Genomic DNA, 20,836 nt, shown 5'->3' with positions numbered 1-20,836 from the left:
CTCTGGAATTTTAAAAAATGTTTATGATAATAAGTTAGAATTTAAATAACTGACTCAAGGTCAGGCAACTTATAAATGGTGGAAGTTGGATTTAAATCCCGTCTACTTCACCTTCGCACCATGCTCCAAACCCTTAAACACTTCCAACAAGTGGTAGGGGTTTCCATGATTCAGGGCTTAATAAATTGGCAACTCTTCATCTTCAGATCATGCTAAAACTGTAAGTTTTTAGATTCACTTAAATGGTTCTTAGCCATATAAGTCTTGGGGCACAGATTAGTCAGGAATTAATTATAGGAGTCAAAATTAAAACAATATTAAGGCATATTAATTATAGCTCACATATCTCAATCTTCTATATTTTTGTTTCATTTTTGTGCATAAACACAAATTTAGTATTTTTAACTTTTTATTTCTGTAAAAATAAACTTTTTAGTGATTTTCATGTTGTTGGGTTTGTTGTATCCGGTTGAATTAAGGACTTTTTTTTATTTGGGTTTGCCAAGCAAAGCACTTCAATCAAAATCCAAAAGCTTGGGCACCTGGGTGGCTCAGTTGGTTAAGCGACTGCCTTCGGCTCAGGTCATGATCCTGGAGTCCCTGGATCGAGTCCCACATCGGGCTCCCTGCTCGACGGGGAGTCTGCTTCTCCCTCTGACCCTCTTCCTTCTTGTGCTATCTCTCATTCTCTCTCTCAAATAAATAAATAAAATCTTTAAAAAAAAATCCAAAAGCTTATCTCTTTTGTTTCCTATAGCTTTGAACAGTGACTGGCACATAGTAGTTTCTCAATAAATATTTATTGAGTGAATGTGTGGGATAAATACACATTTATTATTAATATTGATGTGGCCTTTTCATGTTTTTTCAGCTACTAAACCAAGGAAAAATAATTCCTTTTTGAAGAAATGCTCAAATCCTGATACATCTTTCTTTTTAATAGAGTATCTTTCTAAAGCCTCTGAGTGTTTAAGGATGTTATTGAATATATGTCATTAATGCTTAATGGAAAATCTATTAAATCTTAAGACATTGATATGTACTATCCCACATAATGTGTTTTCCTAACTGATGATGATAAAAAAAATTACCCTCGGGATGAAAAAGTATATGGTCTCCTAAACATAGCCAGCTACAACTGACCTTCTCTTTAGAAGTTAACTACTTGTTGACTGATTTTGGATATCTTAAGATGGAATAACTGGGAATGCTAGAATCTAGCTCTATGAGACTTCCATCCTCCAGAAGCTAGCTCAGGCACGTTTTCACGTCAACAGCAGAGGTGTAACAGAGGAAGAAGAGATGTGTAAGTACTGATTCAAGCTCCTGCTTCATGACTTGGCCCATGCAGGTCACATAGCAGACTGAGACTCAGAGTGGAGGTTACATGGCAGAGGGTATGGATATAGGCAGGAGTGAAGAACTGGGACCATTAATACAGCCAGCCTACTCTACAGACCTAACTAATTGAATCTGGTCTCATAAAACATGTCTGGCATTTCCACTATAACCTTCTGATCCCTTATTTGAAACTGAATCTTAAAAGAGTCTATCTTAAACACACATACATGTGCACATGTGCATACACACACACACACACACACACACACACTTTGTTCTTTTTCTGCTTATCTTATACTTTTTGCTAATGCAGTTCATTAGCTAAAATATTTATTTCTCTAGAGACTAGCAAAAGAATAGCAGCCTTTTAATAGAAATACCACATGGAATGAACTTTGTGTTCAGTATACAAGACAAATATCCACGTGGCATTTATCAAATAAAATTTGTGTGTGTGGACATTTTATTTATAAGCATACATTGCAAGAAAAGCACATATTTTAAAAATAAAAATGAGCTGATCATTCTACAAACATTCCAGTTGCCTATTATAATGAAATTGTGTGTTGTGTCATTCTTAAAGCAGGGGAGATGGCATTTGTATATCAGTTTAATTGCTTTTGATTAAACATTGAAAGATGAGAGCCAAGAGCGCTTATTAAGCTGAAATGAGGGCAACTGATAAAAACAAAGTAATATTACATCAACACTACATCTGGATATCTGTTGCTGTTTCCATTTTAAATCCTAAATTGCAATGTTTCTTAAAATGATCATTGAAAGCCTGTCTCAAAATACAATAAAAAATTAAAAGGTTAATGCATAAATTGTGCTTCATAAATACAATTTGATTTCAAAGCCAAACTAGTTTTCTCTACTTTGTTAATATTTATTTGTTCTTAATGTACTAGACTGTAAGCTTTTGAAAGACATTATGTCTCATTTACTTTTGTGTCTTATGGGCTTTGACATAGTCTGTCCTGTAATAGGTGCTCAATAAATGTGTGTGAATAAATGACTGAATAAATGCAAGGTAGGGTGACCCTTTCATAGTCACTGTTAATGCATTTTAGGTGAATGTTTAGACACTGCTAGTTTTGATTGGTCTTCTCCCTCTTTGCCTCCGGGAATCATCAGTCATAAAACATGTAAAGTCCTTCACCCACCTATGGTGAAGTAGGCTGTGTGGAGTGGGGCATGTGTAAGGCAACATCTTTTGTAGATCAGGGGTTTCACATTGGGATGTTTGATTTGGGCTTAGATTGGAAACTACCATTTGTTTTCTGTGTCCACAGCATCAGAAAACTAATCTTACATCATTTTATAAATCAACGATAATGCATAACTCATTTGCAGTAGAGAATGAGCACCACTTCCAAGTGTCCCTGTTACCAGAATTATTTCATGTTTGTCATCCCAAACATAGCACCCCAGTCTAGTAAAACTCCATCAGACTACTATCACATGCTACAATAACAGCTAAACAGAGACAGGAAAACACTGTTTTATTTGCATAGATTAAGTGTATGCCCAAAATTCAAAATCTTTAAGAAATACAAATGCACAAGAAATGGGGTAAGTTGAAATAAAAGGGAGAGTCTTACTGACTTGTCTTCTTCTTGTTCCTCAGTTTGGCCTTAAAATTTTGTAAAAGAAAAATTTTTTGTTATAATTCATCAGAATGACTTATGACTGGATCATAACTTTAGGAATATTTTCTTGGTTTAAAGCCAAGAAAACAAAAAAGTTGTATTTAATTTTCTTGTTTCTTACATATAAGTATGATTTTAACCTCTGCTTAAAGAGAAATTACATTTAAATACTGATAAAAGTACTATTTTATACATACCCAATTTTTTACAGTAATAGTTCCAATTTAGTACTTTTGATGTTTTAAAAAGACTATTGTGACATTCAATACAGAGAATATAAATATGTATTACATATATTAATGATTATAGAGAGAGCAAATTTTTAACCAATTAAATAAAAATGCTAATGTTATGAAATTAATGCAAAGTAATACAATCTCTGTTTGAAAAAAAAAAAAACCCAAATCTGAAAAGGATACTTATATCAATGTACATTTTCAATTCTTATTTTTCTTTATCTTTACTACTATATTTGATCCACAAATAGGCTTGTGAAATAATTTAAAGGTAGTAAGGGATGATACAGAAATAGACTCAGATTCCAGAGCTATGGTACTTAGGCTAAACATTGCACTACAAGCACAGAATAGAAAGGAGTTCCCGGTTAGGGTCTCAACCAAAACATGGAAGTGAGGCACAACCCAGCCCATCAGGAGCAACAGTCGTTTAAGTACTGCCAAAGTCACAACTGTGAATGCGGAAATGGTAGGAAATGGGGAGGAGAGACAGGCCAAACCCAGGCTCATATAGCCAAACAAAATAGTTTGAATTTGATTCCACAGAGTATGCACATGCAGGGAAGGGTATTTGGCAATGCACTATGACATGTGATGAAATGTCACGAATGAAAATGTTTTATCAGAAATCTATTTGCTAGTGTCAGGACTCACTCTGCCCCCCACTTTTTCATACTGTTACCTTACATTGGGTGGTTGGTTGTTCAGCTGTTAAGAAGGAAGTGTGACTCTACTTCTGAAACTAGTAACACACTATATGTTAATTAATTGAATTGAGATAAACTTTTAAAAAAAGAAGGAAGTCTGAGAATTTCTCTAAGAATCCCTCAAAGCCCACAAATTGGAGTAGAAGTCGTTAGGGGTAAGGGTATGCAGATAGATTTTGTTTTGTAAAGTATTTAAAACTACTTTGTAATTAATTCAGGTACTTTGTGAATTATTCTAACACCAAACAGTAAAGGCACTGGCAGGCTCAGAGAAATAAATGATGAATGCCATCATACTTGGACATGTAAAGTGAAATGATGCTTACCAGTCATCCAAGTAGAGGTCTGAAATAGCAAATATTACAATAAAATAAAGTCTTTTAACAAAAAGAACTATTTAACAAATATATTTTTATGATGTTTTCAGTTGCTCATTCTTTTGAAGCAAACTTCAAAAACTCGGAAAGGTGACATTTTTGAGTGATATAAATCTTTACAGTTACATATAGGTATTTTATTATATTTATTTTTAAAGATTTATTTATTTGAGGGGGGAGGGGCAGAGGGAGAGAAGCAGACTCCCTGATGAGCCTGAAGCCCGGGGCGGGGCTCAGTCTCAAGACCCTGAGTTCAGGACCTGAGCTGAAACCAAAAGTCAGATGCTTAACCGACTGAGCCACTCAGGCGCCCCTACATATAAGTATTTTAAAAGTATTACCCACATTTATGAATTTACTTAAACAGGGGGAAGGTTTAACGCTATTGTAAAGGTAAAATGCTATCGTAAAATATATTATTTAGGAGCTGCAGAAATCATTTTTAATTAGCAGCTGTCTTTAAGTATCACAAATATTTATTCTTTTCCCTGTAATTCCGTTGTCATTTGTTTCATCAGTTCATCTAAACCTACCGTTTTTCATTCACTTGGCCATTGTTAAGTCAAGAAACTTTTACCTTTTCTCTCTTGTGATTATTACCTTGTCTGGTGGGGACAAAATAATTGAGACAGAATAGAGGAGCAAGAGGAGACAGCAGGTGCATTCGTATCTTATGAAATGTTTGCAAAATAACAAGCACCACATGAATAATGCATTTGAAGAATATTGTCTGGCAAATGATATTGAGTCATATATCCAAATCATCCCCCAGTTCCTGAAGAACGAATTACAAGTGCCTAATGCATCCAGGTTTATCAGAAAGAGAGAGACTTCACCATGTGGGGCATGTAGGCAGAGTAGAAGGGCTACTGTTTATTTAACAGAGGATTCAAGTCTCTATATCCACGCCTGCATCTGTAGGTCTCTGGCTGTACCTGTATCTCTGTGATTTTGAAAACCTCAAAGATGTGTGTGTGTGTGTGTGTGTGTGTACACACACACTGAAAAGTCTAGTGGTTTTTTTTTTTGAAGAATTAAGTTCCTGTGGCTTATATGCCAAGGTTGGCTTTTACGAAATATAACAAAACTATTATTTGCACTAATATTATTACTATAGTTTATTTTAAGCTTATTTAGGTTTATTTCTTTCAGATATTTAGTATTTATATTAGTTAAAATTAATCTAAATTTAAATTTCAATATTTAATGTATCTTACATTAACCTTGACAATAAACTTAAGAAGTGAATATTCCTATTAATAGTTTACAGGTAAGGAAATGGAGACTCAGTGAATTTAGGAAATAGGCTTAAGGTTAGTAAATTGCAGAGCTAGGATATTGACCTGATGGTAGCTAACATCAAAATCCATTCTTTTTTTTTTCATTAAGACATTTCCCTGTTTTTATATAAAAAGCACTAGGTTGTGCTTCTATATGGTTTGTATACTAGCAATGTAAAATACTGAGACATTAAAGACAAAGATGAAGTAAATACTCAGAAACTCTTTGCTTCAATGTTTTTTTGTTTTGTTTTTAAAAAAGAGAGAAGTAATGCAAGACCTAGGATTTTGGAGTAGTTGATGTACCTTTCTTCCTTTTACCTCTGGATTGGCTTGCGGCCTGCCGGCCCCGAGGCGGCCCAGCTGTCTGCGTGGCCACTGTCGTGACAGCCACGGGGCCCTGCAAGATTCTGAAGGGTTGTGCCTGCTGCAGGGGTGGCGGCTGCGAGGCAGGGGCCGGCAGCAGTGGGTGCACAGGGCGAGGGCTGATCTGCCGGGGTCTTCTCTGGCTCTCCGCAGAGCCAGGCGCAGCCAACACCACCGCCTGGGGCTGCAGAAAACTTCCTGCTGCAGGGAGGTTAAGGACAATGGCTTGCTGAGCAGATGACACTGTTCTCTGACTGGTTGAACCTTGTGCACTTGAACCCTGTGGCACTGGCTCCTGAGAACCAGTAGTTGTGGGCTGTTGACTAGTAGTTGTGGTTTGTTGCAGTTGTGTTTGTGGAATCAACTGATAGAGCCACTGCTGCTGAGGCTGCTGCGGGGTGTTCAAAGGGAGCGAAACTTGTGGAAGCTCCAGTAGAGTTACTGGACTGATACTGGAGGCATTTTTTAAAATAAATTGAACACCTACTTGGGAAGGAATCGGCGGTGCATCAGGCACTGCATTTGGTGGCCGAGCTCCTGAGGGCAGGGTGCTGGGCTTGATTCCCGCAGGAGCTGTGGTCCCAGAGGTAGAGCCCTTCCTGGGACTGGGACCTCTCCCCAAAGCCTGGGCTCCGCAACCAGGGCCCACTACTTTGATGATGTTGTGGCCTGCAGAGCTGGCCATCACTGGGGTGGCCAGGCTTCTCTGTGATGAGCTGGCGGTGGACAGGGAGGCTGCAGGAAGAATGTTAACTCGTTTCACTTCTACAGAGGATTTCTGGGAGCTGGCCATGACTGGGGTGGCCAGGGTTCTTTGTGATGAGCTGGTATTTGACAGGGTGGCTGGAGGAAGCATGCTAATTCGAATTACTTCCGCAGAGGATTTCTGGGTATTGGCCATGACGGGGGTGACCAGGGTTCTTTGTAATGAGCTGGTAGTGGACAGGGTGGCTGGAGGAAGCATGCTAATTTGACTCACTTCCCCAGAGGTTTTCTGGGAGTTGGCCATGACCGGGGTGGCCAGGGCTCTTTGTGATGAGCTGATAGTGGACAAAGTGGCTGGAGGAAGCTTTCTAACTCGAATCACTTCCATAGAGGGTTTCTGGGAGTTGGTTGTGACTGGAGTGGCCAGGGTTCTTTGCAACGAGTTGGCAGTAGACACAGTGGCTGCAGGAAGGATGCTAGCCCAATTCAGTTCCCCAGAGGATTTCTGGGAGTTGGCCATGACCTGGGTGGCTAGGGTTCTTCGTGATGAGCTGGTAGTGGACAAAGCAGCTGGAGGAAGCATTCTAACTTCAATCACTTCCATAGAGGGTTTCTGGGAGTTGGTTGTGACTGGCGTGGCCAGGGTTCTTTGCAATGAGTTGGCAGTGGACACAGTGGCTGCAGGAAGGATGCTAGCCCAATTCACTTCCCCAGAGGATTTCTGGGAGTTGGCTGTTACCTGGGTGGCTAGGGTTCTTTGTGATGAGCTGGTAGTGGACAAAGCAGCTGGAGGAAGCATTCTAACTTCAATCACTTCCATAGAGGGTTTCTGGGAGTTGGTCGTGACTGGGGTGGCCAGGGTTCTTTGCAATGAGTTGACAGTGGACACAGTGGCTGCAGGAAGGATGCTAGCCCGATTCACTTCCACAGAGGATTTCTGGGAGTTGGCCGTGACCTGGGTGGCTAGGGTTCTTTGTGATGAGCTGGTAGTGGACAGAGCAGCTGGAGGAAGCATTCTAACTTCAATCACTTCCATAGAGGGTTTCTGGGAGTTGGTCATGACTGGGGTGGCCAGGGTTCTTTGCAATGAGTTGGCAGTGGACACAGTGGCTGCAGGAAAGATGCTAGCCCGATTCACTTCCACAGAGGGCTTCTGGGAGTTGGCTGTGACCTGGGTGGCTAGGGTTCTTTGAAATGAGCTGGTAGTAGACACAGTGATTGGAGGAAGCATGCTAACTCGAATCACTTCCACAGAGGGTTCCTGGGAGTTGGTTCTGACCTGGGTGGGCAGGGTTCTTTGTGATGAGCTGGTAGTTAACAGGGTGGCTGGAGGAAGAGTGCTAACTCGAATCACTTCTCCAGAGGATTTCTGGGAGTTGGCCGTGACCGGGGTGGCCAGGGTTCTTTGTGATGAGCTGGTAGTTGACAGGGTGGCTGGAGGAAGCATGCTAACTCGAATCACTTCCATAGAGGATTTCTGGGAGTTGGCTATGACTGGGGTGGCCAGGGCTCTTTGTGATGAGCTGGTAGTTGATAGGGTAGCTGCAGGAAGCGTGCTAATTTGAATCAGTTCTGCAGAGGATTTCTGGGAGTTGGCCATGACCTGGGTGGCCAGGGTTCTTTTGGTTGAGCTGGTGGTGGACCCAGTGGCTGGAGGAAGCGTGCTAACTCGTATGACTTCCACAGAGGATTTCTGGGAGTTGTTCATGACCGGGGTGGCCAGGATTCTTTGTGATGAGCTGGTGGTGGACACAGTGGCTGCAGGAAGTGTGCTAACTCGATTCACTTCCACAGAGGGTTTCTGGGAGTTGGCCATGACTGGGGTGGCCAGGGCTCTTTGTGATGTGCTGGTAGTTGACAGGGTGGCTGCAGGAAGTGTGCTAATTTGAATTAATTCCACAGAGGATTTCTGGGAGTTGGCCATGACCTGGGTGGCCAGGGTTCTTTGGGTTGAGCTGATGGTGGACACAGTGGCTGGAGGAAGTGGCGTGCCAACTCGAATCACTTCCACAGAGGATTTCTGGGAGTTGTTCATGACCTGGGTGGCCAGGATTCTTTGTGATGAGCTGGTAGTGGACACGGTGGCTGCAGGAAATGTGCTCACTGGATTCACATCCACAGTGGATTTCTGAGAAAGACTTGGTGGGTTAGAAGCAAGAACAGGAGATGGAGATTTAAGAAAGCTGTTTCCTTGCCACAGAGTAAAACTGTTTCCTGATGAAGTCTTTTCTGAGCTCGACGGAAGTCTGATGGTTGGAGATGGATGTCTGACTCCCTTCCCCTGGACTGAAGACTGAACAGACACAGTTTTAGGCTGTTCAGTTGCTTTCCCTGGAGGAAGCTGGCTGAGGCTTGCTGAGTTGCTGGAACTTTGTGACATGGTGACTGGATATTTGGTCTTCTGCGGGACCACCACTTCTGACTCAGTGACTACTACCCCAGCATCAGTCTTTGACCCAGGCATGACACTATCTGAATGGTCATCTGGGGAAGGGTGCAGAGGAGGAGACATCTGTCTCTCATATCTGACTTTTTTACGTTGCCTTCTTTTTCCAGAGATAAGTGGATCATTAAGTGACTGCATGAGGGTCAGCTTTGTTGTCTGAGACTCATCATCACCTTCATATCCAAATACAGAATCATCTTTTACCTCATGGACTGGCCAGACTGTTGGTTGTGAGTCATCATATTTGACAAACTTCTCCCATTTAGCATATTTCTGCACATCCACTTCAGAAGGCACAGCCAAGTCACAGGGTCTCTGTTTCCTCTTATCTACGTAATTTTCTGCTTTAGAAATTATGAAGTCAGAATTCTCACTTGTTATACTTTCTTTGCTTTTTTTGCAAGAAGTCAATACATTTAGCTCAGGAGGAGGTGGACAATGAGACAGCTCCTGCTGCCGACTCAGAGAGGGTGCAGAATACCTCTTGAAGTTCCTTTTCATCCCGTGAGTGTTCATCTTTTGCTTGTTATAGAGCAGCCTGTTTGCGGTGCAGGCTACTGATATGGAAGGATCGAGGCACAGGGGTTCCGCAGTAGCCAAGATCAGTTGGCTCTCAAGCAATAGTTTGTCCTCCTGGGTCCATTCCTGGCCATCACTGGTTATGGACTGCACGTCGCAGGCTAATGTCTGCATGGTTGGGCGCAGGAGAATATGCCTGCTCTGGTAGCCGGGAGGTTCCCCACCACTGCACTGCCTGTAGTCCCGCACCTGTGCTATGACACACCCACAGTGGAAAATGTTAACCTGAGATTTTTCCAGGACGTCCAGCAGAACAGGAGGTAATTCTTCAGCATCCAGGTATTCCAGCAATTCCCCTTCTTCGTAAGGCAGCCGAATGGTCTCCGAATATGCTCCGTGTTTCCCCTCGAGCATCAGGGAATATCCCTCCTCTCCTGGGTGTAGGTTGACCACTAAACACGGCAATGACTCTCTCCTAACGAGCTTCTCTAGCAAGTTCGTGTTGCTTCTTAGTTCCTCCGGAGCCTCAGGCTCTTTCCCACATTCTTCCACATACATGTCGTAAAGTTTTTCATAGAGAGAGGCTTCCCCACTTGACAAGCGTTTCCTTTTAGGAGGCCTCTGCTGGGCACTTGCGATGACATAGTCCGCACGGTCCACAGCTTGTTCTAAAGCCTGTTGCATCGTGGGACAAAGGGGGCCCCAAAAGAAGACAAAATGCAAATGCCTAGTGGAGCGGGGTAAAAACCCCGCCCTTCACGTCAGTGTAGAGTATTACGAGCGCCGCAACTCCAGAGTGGAGCCACCAGCTTAACTTCAAAAATTATACCAAGAAACCCACCAGCAAGAAAGCAATACACAAAATCTTGCAAGTCTCTGAAAATACCTGTATCTCTATAGGCTGCAGCCACTGCGCCGGGCCTCGCCTCGCCTCGCCTTCCGTTGTTGCCCTCGGTTAGGCCGGAAGTCAGCGAGGAGGGGTCAAATTACACAGCCTTCTGTGCGCTTGCGTGGTGTCTGCACTTCCTGTTGTGGTGCCTATACTTCCTGTCATGGTGCCTGCACTTCCTGTTGTGGTGCCTGCACTTTCTATTGCCAGGTAGAGCCAGGCGTCTGTGTTCAGTCAGTGCAGTTTAACAGGACAATAACAAAAAACATTTCTAGGTGGAGCCTGGGTGGCTCAGTCGTTGGGCATCTGCCTTCGGCTCAGGTCATGACCCCAGGGTCCTGGGATCGAGCCCCGCATCGGGCTCCCCGCTCCGTGGGAAGCCTGCTTCTCCCTCTCCCACTCCCCCTGCTTGTGTTCTCTCTCTCGCTGTGTATCTTTCTCTGTCAAATAAATAAACAAAATCTTAAAAAAAAAATTTCTAGAAAGTGATTCAGTGTCATCCTTTACCCCACTTTGTTCTCATAAAGCAAAGAGCAAAGAAAAATTACAAACATAATATGTCCTATGTGCTCTCCTTTTTCCCCATAGAATATGTATGTTCAAGCAACAGCTACTTTTGAGAATTAATTATGAGGGAAGTAATATGCTAGAATTGAGACAGTAGTATCAGTGACAAGTGACTTGCCATGTAGGAGTTAACAGTTTCCTTGGTGAGGCAAACAAATAATCAGATAAATAGAATACACCACAATTTATAAACTTGTGGGCAGAGTGATAAAGGAAAAGAAGTACTAAACATGGAGAAGTGAAAAAAAACAATTCCCAAAGGAGGTGATGGTTGAGCTTTCTTAAAGGATGAATAGAAAGTTATCAAACAAAAGGATTCAAGTCCTGGCAATTCTGAAGTTAGGAGAGAAATCGAGATTGGAGCTATGGATGAGGATGTTATCTATTTGAAATTATTTTCCAGAGAGTTCCCACCATGAGTCAGGCAAAGCTACTCAAAATAAAATTTATCCAATGCTTCAGAAACTCTACAAAGTAGGCATTTTTACCCTCTTTATTTTCAAATGAAGAAACTGACATGCAACCAACTAAAGTAATAGGCTCAAGGTTATAAAATGATAAGCAGTTTAGGCAGGGAACAAACCCAAATCTCTGACTGCAAAGCCTGACCTCTTTCCCCCTTTTTATGAAACTAACCCTAAAAACAGGAGCATCTGGAAACATTGACAGGGAATTTGGTGGTAGGTGCCCAGGTGGACGTCATCTTACATGCAAATTCTGTGGGGTTTTTTTCACAAATGTAAAACATTAAATTACTTATTTTGAAGCAAAATTGACGGTTCATGAAGATGCCCCTTTAGAACCAGTCATGGAAAAATAAGTACATAAGAATGGTGAAGAAGTTTTTTGGAGATGGGTCAGGGGGTGAGTGAAACAGGTGATGGGGATTAAAGAGTACACTTATGATGAGCCCTGAGTAATGTATATAATTGTACACTGGGAAATGATATAACACTTGATGTTAATTATACTGGAATTAAAATAAAATACTTAATAAAAAATAAGTAATGGCAAGAGATTTGCCTAACCAGGTATTATATCATACTAAACAGTGTGTTGGTGTATAAATTTCAAGAGAAGTAAGTTGAAGAGTTGGATATCTAAGAATTAATTCCCAAAATATACAGGAGTTTGACATACAGTAAGTGTGGCATCACATGTCAGTGGAGGAAAGATAAAGTTTTCACTCAGTGTTGTTTGTAAAAAAGGAAACTGAAAAAAAAACCTTTTCTGTCTTAACATTTCTGTAAAAGTACAAGAATCAGTGATTAAACTATAACTATAGAAGAAAATATTGAAAATTTTTAAAATATATATAATGACAGAGTAGAAAAATTCTTTCTAAAAGTCCCCAAATCCAGAGGGTATAAAATGATTGATATAATTATTAGAGAGAAATAAAAAACTCTCTTCATGTCAATCAAAATAAAATTAAATGGTAAATGACAAACTGACAGAAGATATTTGCAATAGAATTCAAAATAAACCAATATCCTTAATATAAGAAAATCCTACAGCTCTGCCATACCATTTTATATTTTGCGGTCATTTTTGTTGTTTCCACTAGTTGTCATTATACTGATACCATTATGTAATCATCTGAGTCTTCTTTTCTTAGATTTTTCTGTGATGTCAGCTTACAATATTTTAATTCCCATCTATACGTTAATAAGGTTATTCTATGTTCCTTTCTCTCTTCTCTTTGCATTTTTAGTTATGTTATTTCTACTTCATCAGAGCAAATAATATTTACATGTTATTCTTACAACTGTAATACTTAATACTTTCTTTATTTTAGTACTAGATCATCAATTAGGTATGCTCACTACCAAAATTTCTCTAAATCCTTCTCCATCCTTATGTTGTAAAATTTTCATCCTCTATTTTTAGGAAGCATTTATGTGTACAATATTTCCTGAGATTCTTTTTCTAATGTTTAAAACTTTGCTGGTAATAAAATCTTGGCTCATACCTTGTCCTTTCCTTTAGATTCTTGAAAATGTTGCTCTACTATTGTGCTTTGTGTTTTCTTTTTTGTAAGTGACTTGGCCTTTTTCTCTGGAAGTTCGGACGATATTAGTTTCCATTTTATTTTATTTTCTTTATTTTTGGTATAGTTAACATAGAGTGTTATATTAGTTTCAGGTGTACAATATAGTGATTCAGCAATTCTAGACATCACCCGGTGCTCATCATGACAAGGGCCCTCCTTAATCCCCATCACCTTTTTAACCCATCCCCCCACTCCTCTCCCCTCTGACAAGCGTCAAATTGTCCTCTATTATTAAGAATCTGTTTCTTGGCTTATCTCGCTCTTTCTTTTTTTCCCTTGCTCATTTGTTTTGTTTCGTGATTTCTCCATATAAGTGAAATCATATGGTATTTGTCTTTCTCTGACTTATTTCACTTAGCATTATACTCTCTAGCTCCTTCCATGTTGTCATAAATGGCAAGATTTCATTCTTTTTTATGGCTGAATAATATTCCATTATCTCACATCTTCTTTAAACATGCATCATTTGGTGGACACCCTGGCTACTTCCATAGCTTGAATATGGTAAATAATGCTGCTAAAAACATAGGGGTGCATGTATCCTTTTGAATTAGTGGTTTTGTATTTTGGGGGGGTAAAAACCCTGTAGTGCAATTACTGGATCTTAAGGTAGTTCTATTTTTAACTTTTTGGGGAACCTCTGTAACTGTTTTTCACAGTGGCTGCATCCACTTGCATTCCCACCCACAGTACAAGAGGGTTCCTTTTTCTCCACGTCCTCGCCAACACCTGTTGTTTCTTATGTTGTTGATTCTAGCCATTCGGACAGGTGTCAGGTGATATCTCACGGTAGTTTTGATTTGCACTTATCTGATGATAAGTGATGAACATCTTTTCATGTGTCTTTTGGCCATCTGGATATCTTCTTTGGAGAAATGTATGTTCACTTCTTCTGTCCATTTTTAAATTAGATTATTTGGTTTTGGGGGATATCAATTTATGTAAGTTCTTTATGTATTTTGGATACTAACCCTTTATCAAATATGTCATTTGCAAATATCTTCTCTCATTCAGTCGGTTGCCTTTTAGTTGTGTTGATTGTTTCAGTCACTGTGTAGAAGCTTGTTATTTGAATGTAGTCCCAATAGTTTATTTTTGCTTTTGTTTCCTCTGCCTGAGGAGACGTACTAGAAAGAATTTGCTATAGCCAGTGTCAAAATAGTTACTGCTTGTGTTCTCTTCTAGGATTTTGATGGTTTCAGGTCTCACATTTAGGTCTTTAATCCATTTTGGATTTATTTTTGTGTATGGTGTAAGAAAGTGGTCCAGTTTCATTCTTTTGCATGTTGCTTTCCAGTTTGTCCAACACCGTTTGTTGAAGAGACCATCTTTTTCCTATTTCCTATTCTTTCCTGCTTTGTTAAAGATTAATTGACCATATAGTTGTGGGTTCATTTCTGAATTTTCTGTGTTTTCTAATCTGTTCTATTGGTCTTTGTGTCTGTTTTTGTGTCAGGACCATACTGTTTTGATTACTACAGCTTTGTAATATAATTTGAAGTCTGGAATTGTGATACCTCCAGCTTTACTTTTCTTTTTCAAGATTGCTTTGACAATCTGGGGTCTTTTGTTACTTTTATTTTTATTTTTAAGATTTTATTTATTTATTTGACAGAGAGAGACACAGCGAGAGAGGGAACACCAGCAGGGGGAGTGGGAGAGGGAGAAGCAGCTTTCCTGCTGAGCAGGGAGCCCGATGTGGGGCTTGATCCCAGGACCCTAGAATCATGACCTGAGCCGAAGGCAGACGCTTAATGACTGAGCCACCCAGGCGCCCCTCTTTTGTTACTTTTAAAGTATAATGGTTTTGGTAAAGTATTTCTTGGAATTGACCATCCTTTCTCTTTTTTCCTAGCATGTGATGAGTTCTTTTAATACATAAATCCAGAGCTTTTCTTTCAGCAATGTCTTCTTCAGTAGAATCTTAAAACATTTCTTCTATTCCTTTGATTTGCTATTTTTCCTTCAGGTATTTCAGTTAAAAGTATGTTGGATAATCTTTTTGTGTCTTTTCTGTCATGTTCTCTCTAAACTTTTTGTATTACTTTTTGTTTCTTTTCTGTTCTATCCTTTATAAGCCTATGTTAAATGTGGTTATACCTGTTCTCTCTTGGGAACTCTTACTTTTATATTGCTGCCATCACAAATTACTACAAACTTACAGGACAAAACCAACACTCATCTTTGTTTTCTCACACTTTTGTTGGTTAAAACACAAGGCAGGCTCAGCTTAGGGTATCACAAGTCAGAAGTCAAGGTTGCCTGGCCGGGCTTTTAACTGGAGGATCTGGGGAAGAATCCACTTCAAGTAGTTGGTTAAATTTAGATTTTTGTGATTATAGGACTAAAGTTTCAATTTTATTCCTGATCGTCAGCCAGGGACCACTCTTTGCTCCTAAAAGTTGCTCGTATTGTTTCTTTGTCAAGTGTCTTCCTCCATCTTTACACTAGTGATAGTTTATTAAATCCCTTTCATGCTTCAGGTGTCTCAGACTTCCTCTTCTGCTACCAGATGGAAAAAGCTCTATGCTTTTAAGGGCCCATCTGGAGAATATAGGATCATCTTCACTATTTTAAGTTATGGTGCCATGTAACATATCATAATTAAAGGAGTGATGTCATTATATTCAAATGTGCTGAGAATTAGAGTGGGTCATCTTTCACTGGCCATTTTAAAAATTGTGCCTATCACAAGTGCCTTATAATTTAGTCCTCATTCATTTCCTGTCTCTCCTGAATTTGATTAGCTCCTGTTTCACATCTTCCTGTGATTTGTCCTTTTCTATTTGGAGTTTTTTTTTTTTTTTTTAATTTTATGATTCCTAGTTTTCTTCCGGTTGTGCAATCACTTGTTTACATATAAAATTCCTGTTGGGGTGTCAAGGTAAAATTTTCCCCTGCTTTGTGTGAGTGTGGATGTGCGTGTGTGCACATGTGTTTTAAAACTGTTATTTGCTGAACTCATTCTCATTTTTTTGGCTTCTATCCCTGAACCAGCAATAGAAGACACCTTAAGGTGGGTAGGGTAGGGAGATCCCATGGTTTACTTGATTTCATATTTCAAGACCACCTTCTTTTGCCATCATCCTGACATGTGGATCTTATTATTTTTATTGTTCTTGTTGGTGGTGGTAGTTTTTAACAAATGGTACATTTTTTCACAAGTCTGGCTTCTTCTGATTCTTTGACCCAGTCTTGGTTCACTAGAGCCCTTTATTTTCAGTCAGCTCCCCCCTCCACACCATTAAGTCTTCAAAGGAAACATTTCCTCTCAAAGGTATCTCACTCTCTTCCTAAGAAGGGTTGACCACCTCTGGTCCTGTGCTCTTTCAATGCCCCTTTCTTTTGATACCTCAGTAACTGATGGTCTCATCTACCTGGTCTCAAATTGTTTCTCAGAATTTGGCCTCAAAAGCTGTCTACAAATTAATAAAAATAAGATCATTAACCTTGGAAGGAAAAAAACGGGTTAAAATGACAGTTCACAGAAGAAGGAATACAAATACCACTTAAGTATATGAAAAGACATTCAACCTCACAAATAATAGAATTACAAGTTAAGACTAAAATAAAAGTCCTATTTTTAAGTATTACATTGCCAAAGATGAAAATACTTTATAGCTTATCTTGTTAGCTAATGGTGTGGGGAAACAGACAACTCTTAAACGTTGTTGAGGGTGTTAATTGGACCAATTCCTGTGGATTACAAAGAACCTGGTAATAGGATTTGCCCCCAGATTTGGCTTCAGGGTGGCTGGGGCTCATAGGTAGGAATTTTCCACTATTAGCATATACTCATTAAAAAAGTACTTACTTATCAATTTTTTTTTAAAGTGCAACATTTCTGCTGTTACTTCATACTCTAGATGAATAACAACTGTTATCCATCAGTGGGGGTAGCAGTATTTCATTCTGAGTATCATTTTGCAACATAAGAGCACTCAAGAGGAAATGAATAGCAAGGACACAAATCTAGGGAAATTCTGGCATTTAACTGAAAGGGACTGAGTGAATAGAGGCACAAAAGGAAAACCAGGAAAAGGCCTTCTAATAAAATCTCAAGATGACTGAACATAAATAGTACTCAATGTCATATTGTGCTCAAGCCAGATAATGATTGAAAGCCAAGAGATTATTGGTAACACTAGTAACGACATTTTCTGAGATATAATGGAGAGAAAACTCAAACCATCGTAGAGAAAGGAATGAGCCTGTGTTGAGAAAATGAGAATAGTTTACAACACCACTCAAAGATTTGTATTAGTGAAGGGGAAGAGGTAAGTTACGGGTAGACATAGAGTACATGAATGTGCACACAAAAACTACCTTTCTGTAAAATCTCTCAGTGCACTAAATGGATCAGGTAAATATAACATGCATAATGATATTATCAATAATGTTATTTTGGAATTTCAGGAAAGGATGTAAGCCTTCATGTAGACTTTTATTTGACAAATGAGAAACTACCATACCCAAAGCCACAATTCAAATTAATGACTTATTCATGTTATGTGCTTTATACACTGTAGACATAATAAATGGTAAATAAAGACATCAGTAACTACAAAGTCAAATTAGGCAGCAATACTTTGTTCAATTTGGATTCCAAATAAATCCATATTAGAAAAGGAAACCAGGAGCCAGAAGCAATGTAATAGCTTTTTCAAATTAGCCACCACAGTAGTCAGTTACAGTTGTATTTAATAGACTAGTGAACAGAAGGGTTTTGAGAGTGGGAATGATTACAGTGCTGTTGCATAAATTGTAGCTTCAAGAAAGCACTCAAGTAAAAGATGTCCAGTTAATCGTTATGATGTTGTTCATGTGTGTATGAAGAATAATTTGGGAAGGCCCTGCATCCTGATAAGACTGAATATAATGGGATTGAACTCCTCCATTCCATAGGAGTTTTCTTTGTCTGGCTATTATCATAATGGACTTTTAAGGAAGAAGCAGGTATTATAACTAGAATTCATATATACAATAAAGCCATTTTCATTTCTTTGTAACAGTTGTTTCCTATGAGAAGAACATGAGAAATAACCTTATAGTATTGACAGCAAAGTAGGTTTGACAGCTGACTGTTGGAAAGTCTCCTGTGTAATTTATCCCACCGAGCCTCTGGCTCAGGATAAGCGTTTTTCATATGACCCATACTTCTGAAAATACCGAATTTCAAAATGTCTGTTCGATGCACATAGCTGTTGACATCTGCAAATATTTAACCATCTAGTTCTAGAGTCCCATTGGTGATTCTTCCATCAGAAACCAAGAATAGAGCAAAGCTAATAATGGGCAAGCCCTCATTCATGCTGTTTTATTTATTTATTTTTCTCCCTGCTGCTGCATCTAGGGATGCCTTCCACTTTATGCCTCATGGCAACTGCAGCTCTTTCTGGCAATGATATGAGACAAGTTTAACTGAATTTTAAATGTATGGGACTTCACTCCCAGAAAGGGTGTTCTATTTATATTGAACTTTTTTATAAAAATGAAAAGTTGGATCTGGAGAACAGAAATGGAGGAGGACTATATTCACAGTAGGATAAGGAGATTAAATATAAAGGGCTGTGTGATTTTTCTCTTTATGAGGTGCTGCTGGAAAGGAGATTAAGCTTTTAGAAAGTGGTGACCTTGATCTAAATTCGATATTTAGCCAGTGGTGAAATATTATGAATAACGAGTATGTGAAACAGCATTGGGCATGAGAAGATTCAAGGGTTGTAGTCAGATTGACAGTCCTCTAAGGGGTTAAGCCATGACTGCACATCATAGTCACAGCAGTGATCCGTGTTAAGTAGCTGTTTGCCCATTACAAAGTCTGTTTACATTAGGATGCTCTTTGCTTCTCACACTCCTTATAATTTTATGATCAGGTAGCTGAAGTCCAAGGAAGACTAGTTACTTGGCCATAATCACACAGCCTGTTAGTGAGTTCTGCCCATGCAGCTGCCCAGCCGTGCCGCCTCCTCATCCTCCCCTTTGCATTCTCTATCATATTTGGGTAAAAATTAGATCCACTTGTGTTTTGTTTTTGATACTTTTAAATCATATCTCTAACATTACTCTGTGGCATTATATTCTGGCAGTCAAAGTGTAAAGGAGCTTATTCCTACATTCTTTGCTGACAAAATTTTTGATGTAATTGTCACATTATAAGCATGTTTATATTTATAAAGAAATTCAAATTATTAGACTTTTTTTTCCCTACAAGTGGCCTCTTTTTACCAAGGAAAGTGATCGGATTGCTGGCATTTAAAATCATTTGCTCTTCTGGTGAATTGTAGGTTATTCAGATTAATGGCTCTTCTTTCTAGTCAGAAAAAATCTAAAAATTACTTTTCATTGGAATTGATACTAAAATTACGTAAAATGGATTGAAAAGAAACCACCTGTGAAATACGCATGTCCTATAGAATAAAAAAGTCTCTCCCCAAAAATGTCTAATTCTGACTTCATTTTTTATTTTATTTTATGTTATGTTAATCACCATATAGTACATCATTAGTTTTTTTTTTAATTTTTTATTGTTATGTTAATCACCATATATTACATCATTAGTTTTTGGTGCAGTGTTCCACGATTCATTGTTTGTTCATAACACCCAGTGCTCCATGCAGAATGTGCCCTCCTTAATACCCATCACCAGGCTAACCCATCCCCCCACCCCCTCCCCTCTAGAACCCTCAGTTTGTTTCTCAGAGTCCATAGTCTCTCATGGTTCGTCTCTCCCTCCGATTCCCCCCCCCTCATTTTTCCCTTCCTTCTCCTAATGTCCTCCATGCTCTTCCTTATGTTCCACAAATGAGTGAAGCCATATGATAATTGACTTTCTCTGCTTATTTCACTTAGCATAATCTCCTCCAGTCCCATCCATGTTGACTTCATTTTTTTTTAAGATTTATTTGTTTATCTGAGAGGGAGAAAGAGAGCACATGGGAGTGGGGGGGGGCAGAGACAGAGGGAGAGAATCATCAAGCAGACTGCCCACTGAGCGTGGAACCCAACTTGGGACTCAGTCTCACAGCCCTGAGATCATGACCTGAGCTAAAACCAAGAGTCAGATGCTTAACCAACTGAGCCACCCAGGACCCCTGTAATTCTTCCTTTAAATTAAACTAACTCACTATTTAATTCTGTTCTCTCTTTTTTTTTTTTTGGTTTTATAATATCAATAAAAGACTTTCATCATAGATAGGAAAATTCAGAAGTGCCTTAATTTATTAAATGTGCCATGTTTATACAGTGTTATTTATACTACTTGCAAATACATAACTATATAATTTGTATACTTCTTTATTTTACCTCATGGGAGACTTTGAAGAATTTACATATAATGTAGATAAAACACTCAGCTAATTGTTTCCTAAACTACTGTATTGACGAGGATCTAGTCGGTTAAATCAAATTCATTCCGAGTATTTCAATAGGGGAAATTTAGGGGCGCCTGGGTGGCTCAGATAGTTAAGCATCTGCCTTCGGCTCAGCTCATGATCCCGGGATCCTGGGATCGAGCCCTGCATTGGGCTCCTTGCTAGGCAGGGAGCCTGCTTCTCCCTCTGCCTCTGCCTCTGCCTCTCTCTCTCTCTCTCTCTCTGACTCTCATGAATAAATAAATAAAACATTTTTTAAAAGGGGGAAATTTAATACGCAAAGTAGCTTATAAATACGGCAGAAGAGCTGAAATGGCATAACATG

At 39.4% G+C, this 20,836-nt stretch overlaps 1 protein-coding gene and 1 pseudogene across 1 annotated transcript in view; one reads left to right on the top strand and one right to left on the bottom strand.

Annotated features, from left to right (window-relative positions):
• The window catches only part of IL1RAPL1 (interleukin 1 receptor accessory protein like 1), a 686,391-nt gene that overhangs the window by 72,316 nt on the left and 593,239 nt on the right, over window positions 1-20,836 (top strand). The gene's annotated exons all lie outside the window — the stretch shown is intronic.
• Window positions 5,874-10,313, bottom strand: LOC114197598 (transcription factor SPT20 homolog pseudogene; annotated as a pseudogene).

This window comes from Eumetopias jubatus, unplaced genomic scaffold, assembly GCF_037043125.1.
Source record: "Eumetopias jubatus isolate StellerSeaLion01/CBP00866 unplaced genomic scaffold, mEumJub1_p1.0 scaffold_11, whole genome shotgun sequence".
Taxonomy (NCBI): Eukaryota; Metazoa; Chordata; class Mammalia; order Carnivora; family Otariidae; genus Eumetopias; species Eumetopias jubatus.
The sequence above is the reverse complement of the archived record's forward strand: the minus strand, read 5'-3'. Positions and strand labels throughout refer to the sequence as shown.